Source organism: Piliocolobus tephrosceles, chromosome 5 (genome assembly GCF_002776525.5).
Source record: "Piliocolobus tephrosceles isolate RC106 chromosome 5, ASM277652v3, whole genome shotgun sequence".
Classification (NCBI taxonomy): domain Eukaryota; kingdom Metazoa; phylum Chordata; class Mammalia; order Primates; family Cercopithecidae; genus Piliocolobus; species Piliocolobus tephrosceles.
In genome coordinates, this window is record NC_045438.1 from 114,216,963 (window position 1) to 114,223,219 (window position 6,257).

A 6,257-nucleotide genomic window follows, 5' to 3' on the forward strand; every position below is an offset into this window, starting at 1 on the left:
TGAAAGTCTTAGTTTATTCTGTCTATTACTAGTGCATGGTAAAAATATCTGTAAATATCAAATCATACCAGTAGTTTGTCCAACAGACTGAAAATTAGTTTCCATTTTAGGAGAGTCTTTTAGCCTGGGCTACAGAGTGAGGCTCCATCTCAAAAAAAAAAAAAAAAAAAAAAAAAAAAGAAGACATAGAATTAAATAGTATATAGTCACACATCGTTCCAGTATTTTAATTATATCTATTCTTTTTTTTTTCTTTTGAGACACAGTCTCCCTCTGTCGCCCAGGCTGGAGTGCAGTGGCATGAGCTCAGCTCACTGCAACCTCCACCTCCCGGGTTCAAGCAATTCTTCTGCCTTAGCCTCCTGAGTAGCTGAAATTACAGGCACCCACCACCATGCCCGGCTAATTTTTGTATTTTTAGTAGAGACAGGCTTTCACCATGTTGGGCAAGCTGGTCTCGAACTCCTGACCTCAGGTTATCCACCCACTTCAGCCTCCCAAAGTGCTGGGATTATGGGCGTGAGCCACCGTGCCTGGCCTTAATTATACCTCTTCTGATAGATACTCAGTGATACCCCATTGTGGTTTTTGTTTGTTAGAGGAAGAGGAATTGAAAATAGTTTAAAGCTGAAATGACTCTTAGTTGGGAAAGTCACTTTGCTTATTGGAGCCTCAGTTTTCCTATCTGTAAACATTAGAAAAGGAATGCAAAATATGGGACAGTTTATGACTTTGTGTTTCATCCTTGTGCAGGAGCTATGCTAATCTTCTCTGTTACATAGTATTTTAGCACACGTGCTACTGAAGCAAGCACTCACTGTGGTTTGAATTTGCATTTTGCTAATGGCTGATGACATTGCATATCTTTTCACGTGCATATATGCCATGTGTACACACTCTTAGGTGAAGTGTCTATTCATGTTTTGTGCCCATTTTCTAATTAAATTGATTTTCATCATTGAGTTTTGAGAATTCTTTCTGTCTTCTAAATAGTTGCCCTGTTTCAGACATGTGGTTTGTATTTTCTTCCATTGTGTAGATTGTCTTTTCATCCCCTTCACACAAGCTCTCACAAAGCAAAACTTTTTAATTTTGATGGGGTCCATGTCATCGATTTTGCCTTTTATGGATCATCTCTTAATGTCAATTCTAACAACTCTTCACTAGCTTTAGACTTTAAAGACTGTCTCCTATATTTTTTTCTAAAAGTTTTATACTTTTATACTAACATCTATGATTGATTTTGAATAAATTTTTGTATAAGGCTTGAGATTTAGGTCAAGGCTTATTTTCTTGCCTATGGATGTCCAGTTGCTTCAATACCGTTTGTTGAAAAGGGTATATTTCCTCCTTGGAATTGCTTTTGCACCTTTGTCAGAAATTAGTTAAGTATATTTATGTAGGTGTATTTCTGGGTTCTCAATTTTGTTCCACTAATCTATAATCCTTCTGTCAGTATCATGGTGCCTTGTTTACGTCACTTTTTAATAAGATTTTATATCAAATAGAGCAATTTCTTCTGTTTTATTTTTCTGTACAAAGATTTTTTAAAAAGCTATTCTAGAGCTGTGTTTTCTTCTGTATATATTGTATAATGAGCTTGTCTATGCCTGTACAAATTCTTACTGGGGGCCGGGTGTGGTGGCTCATGCTTGTAATCCCAGCACTTTGGAAGGCCAAGGTGGGTGTATCATGAGGTCAGGAGTTCGAGACTAGCCTGGCCAATATGGTGAAACCCCATCTCTACTAAAAATACAAAAATTAGCCAGGCACCTGTAATCCTAGCTACTCAGGAGGTTGAGGCAGGAGAATAGCTTGAACTCAGGAGATGGAGGTTGCATTGAGCCAATATCGTGCCACTGCACTCTAGCCTGGGCGATAGAGCAAGACTCTGTCTCAAAAAAAAAAAAAAAATTCTTACTGGAATATTGATAGTAATTGTCATTGAACCCATAGAACAATCTGGGGAGAATTCACATTTTTTTCAATATTGAATTTTCAAATCTATGAACATGTTATGTTTCTATATTTGTTTAGGTTTCCTTTGATTTATTTCAACAGCATTTAATACGTTTCCACATATAGACTCTGTACAGGTTTCAGTAAGTATATACCTCAGTAAGTACATCATTTTCATTAGACTGATTATAAATAGTATTATGTTTTTAATTTCGGTCTACCGAAGTTCATTGGTATTATACCATAATGTGATTGATTTTTGTGTATTGATGTTGTATTTTGCAATCATGCTGAACTCACGTATTCATTCTAGAAGCATTTTTACAGATGCCATGGGTTTTCTACGAAGACAATCATGACATCTGTAAGTAGGGGCAGTTTTATTTCTTCTATTTTTACATCCTCTCTTGTGCACACTCTCTGTTGCACTCTCTCTTTTCCCTCTCTGTTGTGAAAATTGGGTGTGTTCTATTGATTGTTTTCAAGTTAACTGATCCTATCCTCTGTTATCTATGACCTACCACTGAACCTATCCAGCAAGTTTTTTAGATTTTTATTATTGTATCTTTCAGTTCTATTATTTACATTTGGTTCTTTTTCATAATCTCTATTTCTTTGCTGAGATTAGAAAGTCTTTTTTTGTTGTTGCAAGGATATTTGTAATTGCTTCTAGAAAAATTTTTGATGACTGTTTTAGAATTCTTGCCATATAATTCCAGCATTTGATTCACTAAGTGTTAGCGACATTAAATTGCTTATCACATTCAAGTTGTAATATTCCTGGTTCTTGCTGTGTTGAGATTTTTTTTCTTTTTTTTATTATCCTGAACATTTTTGATATTATATTAGAAGATTCTAGGCCCTATTTAAATATTTTATTATAGTAGGCAGCTCCCTGTATAGTTGTAACATGCAGTTCCACAGCACTGTTTTTTTTTTTTTTTTTTTTTTTTTTGGCTGTGGTTTCAAAGATAGTTTCATTTTTAGAGTTTCGCCTTGCTGTTTTGGTCTGCTTGATTTATTTAGTGAGGCTAAAACTCTCCCTGGTCTTTGCTGGTCCTTCTCAATGGGGCAGGAGGAGTTGCCCCATGCTGCATCACCTAGTGCCTCAAGGTAAGGAAAAAGCTTTTCCTGTCTATAAGGACAAAGGTCATGTGCCAGGTATGGCAGCTTGTTGTGACTGGTTCACTTGGCTACTCTCAGTGAGGGAGGGTATTCTCTAGCATTTCAGGGAAGGACAATGCTTCCTCTGGCTGTTTATTCTTAGTGTGGATCCAGATCAACCCTCTTTACCAGTGGTACTGGACTTGGCCTGGTATTGCTGAGAGAACTCATATGTGATCCAAGAGAGAATGAACCTCCTAGGCATTGGCCAGGGTTACTTTTTTTGGGGGATAAAGGATAGTAAGATGCCCTGTCCTTATGTTGCTTTTCCACTCCTGGGATTCCTAACCAGTGTACCTTTGTATTTCTAATTTTTAGAGTTACTGTTTGACTTCATTTTGTATTTTTTACCCCCAGAGATTATAGTTGTACTTAGCAGATAAGAGCAGGGTAAAATTAATCTACAAAATTATGTCTGGACTCTTATTCTTCTTTAAAAACATCATTTTGGTAGTTGTGTAGAGAGTGAGCTGGTTGTTAGTAAAGCCAGCATCCAACTAAATAACTATCATAATATTCAAGGGTTAAGATGTGGTGAAAAGTACCACTGCAGATAGAAAGAATATGGTAATTCAAGAGATATTATAATGGTTAAATTAAAAACAGAAACTTGTGCCCAATAACTTAATGCTTCATTGATATGTATTTGAAGATTTTTGAAAAAAATTTGTGAAACTCTTTAACTTTAAAATAATATTAACAATAATGCAATAAAAACAAAAATCTGTGTTGTTAACTATTGAGTTGTTACTTTGTGATTGACATTGCGCTACATGCTTTAAATGGAAAATGCCATTTAATCTTCAAATAACAAAAATGGCATTAATTTTATAATTTTAGTAATATATTTTATTTTATCCAATTTAGCCAATTCTTCTATTTCTGTTTTAAAGATTTTTTAGTGTAAATTTTAAATTGACAGTAATTGTATATACTTATGGGATACAATGTGATGTTTACATATATGTATAAATTGTGGAATGATTATATGGAGCTAATTAATATACATTAATATACTTATTTCCTTGCAGTCAGAACTTTCAAAATACATATTTTCAGCGAGATGAATACTTAACATATATATTTGAAATGTAATATATATTACAAACTGTGATTACTATGCTATGCAGTAGATCTGGAAAACTCATTCTTTTTGTCTAACTGAAACTTTATATCTTTTTCTTTTCTTTTCTTTTTTTTTTTTTTTTTTTTTTTTTTTTTTGAGATAGAGTCTCCCTCTGTCGCCCAGGCTGTAGTACAGCGGAGTGATCTCACAGCTCACTGCAACTTCCGCCTCCCAGGTTCAAGTTATTTTCGTGCCTCAGCCTCTTGAGTCTCTGGGACTCCATCGGGTGTGCACCACCAAGCCCAGCTAATTTTTTTTTTTTTTTTAAATAGAGACAGGGTTTCACCATATTGGCCAGGATGGTCTCGATCTCTTGACCTCGTGATATTCCCGCCTCAGCCTCCCAAAGTGCTGGGATTACAGGTGTGAACCACCATGCCCGGCCAACTTTATATTCTTTGATCAACATCTCCCTATTCTTCCACCCTCCCAACTCTTAGCCTCTGGTAACTACCATTCTACTCTTATTTGTATGAATCAACTTTTTTGGATTTCACAGGTGAGGGAGATCATGCAGTATTCATCTTTATGTGCTTGGCTTATTTCTGGTAGCATAACATCCTCCAGGTTCATCCATGTTGTGGCAAATAACCCTCTTTTTAACACTGAAAACAATTCCATTGTGTATATATAGCACATTTTCTTCATCCATTTATCTATTGATGGACACTTAAGCAGATACCGTTCCTTGGTTATTGTGAATAGTGTCTCAGTAAATATGGAGTACGGATATCTCTTTGACATACTGATTTCATTTCCTTTGCATATATGTCCAGTAGTGGGATTGCTGGATCATGTGGTAGTGCTATTTGTAGCTTTTTTTTTTTTTTTTGGAACCTCTGTACTGTTCTATGTAATTGCTATAGTAATTTACGTTTCCATGAAGCGCACAAAGGTATCTCTTTCTCAATATCGTTGCCAACACTTACCTTTTGTCTTTTTGGTAATAGCTACCATAACAGGTATGAGGTGATATCTCATTGTGATTTTAATTTGCATTGCTCTGATAATTAGTAACGTTGAGTGACTTTTCATATATCTGTTGGCCACTTATATGTCTTCTTATAATAAATGTTTCTTCAAGTCCTTTGCAGATTTTTACATTGGGTTATTTGTTGTCCTGCTATTGAGTTGTTTTAGTTCCTTATAGATTTGGGACATTAACCCCTTAAGACATTTATGATTTGCAAATATTTTCTTCCACTGTGTAGGTTGTCTCTTCACCTTGTTGATTGTTTCCTTTGATGTGTAAGAGCTTCTTAGTTTGATATGATCCCATTTGTCTACTTTTGTTTTTGTTACCTGTGCCTTTTGGGTTATATTCAAAAGATGATTGTCCAAAACAGTGTCATAAATTGGTTGTTTTCTTCCAGCGGTTTTACCACATCAGGTCTTAAATTTAGTCTTTAATCCATTTTGAGTTGATTTTTGTACATGGTGTGAGATAGGAGTTCAGTTTCATTCTTCTGCATATGGATATCCGATTTTCCCAATACTACTTTTAAACTGACTGTTCTTTCTCCGTTGTGTACTCTCAGAAACTTTGCCAAAAAATCATTTGACTGTAAATGTGTGGGTTTATTTCTGACACTATGTTTGTTCCATTATTCTATGTATCTGTTTTTATACTACTATGATGCTATTTTGATTACTATAGCTTTATAGTCATTTTGAAATCAGGTAGTATAATATCTCCAGCATTGTTTTTTTCTTCCCTCAGGTTACTTTGGCTATTCCAAGTCTTTTGTGGTTTCATACAAATTTTAGTATTGTTGGATGGTTATTTTTAGTAACAGTATTTTAGAATTGAGAATGCTATGGTTTAAAGAGGTTAAGAAACTTAACCCAGCTAATAAGTAATGGTTCTATGATTGGACTCAGTTTTTTTTTTTTTTTTTTTTTAAGTAAATTCTCCCAAATCTTAATGGACTTAATTCTTCTTCTTCGGTTTTTTTTTTTTGTTTGTTTTGTTTTGATTTTGGTGTTTGGTTTTTTTTTTTTTTTTTTG

General features: G+C 34.7%; 1 non-coding gene across 1 annotated transcript; it reads right to left on the reverse strand.

Annotated features, from left to right (window-relative positions):
- Positions 1 to 708: 708 nt before the first annotated feature.
- On the reverse strand, positions 709 to 814 carry LOC111549818. The gene has a single exon (XR_002733833.1). It is a non-coding gene; the product is annotated as a U6 spliceosomal RNA (small nuclear RNA).
- Positions 815 to 6,257: the final 5,443 nt, after the last annotated feature.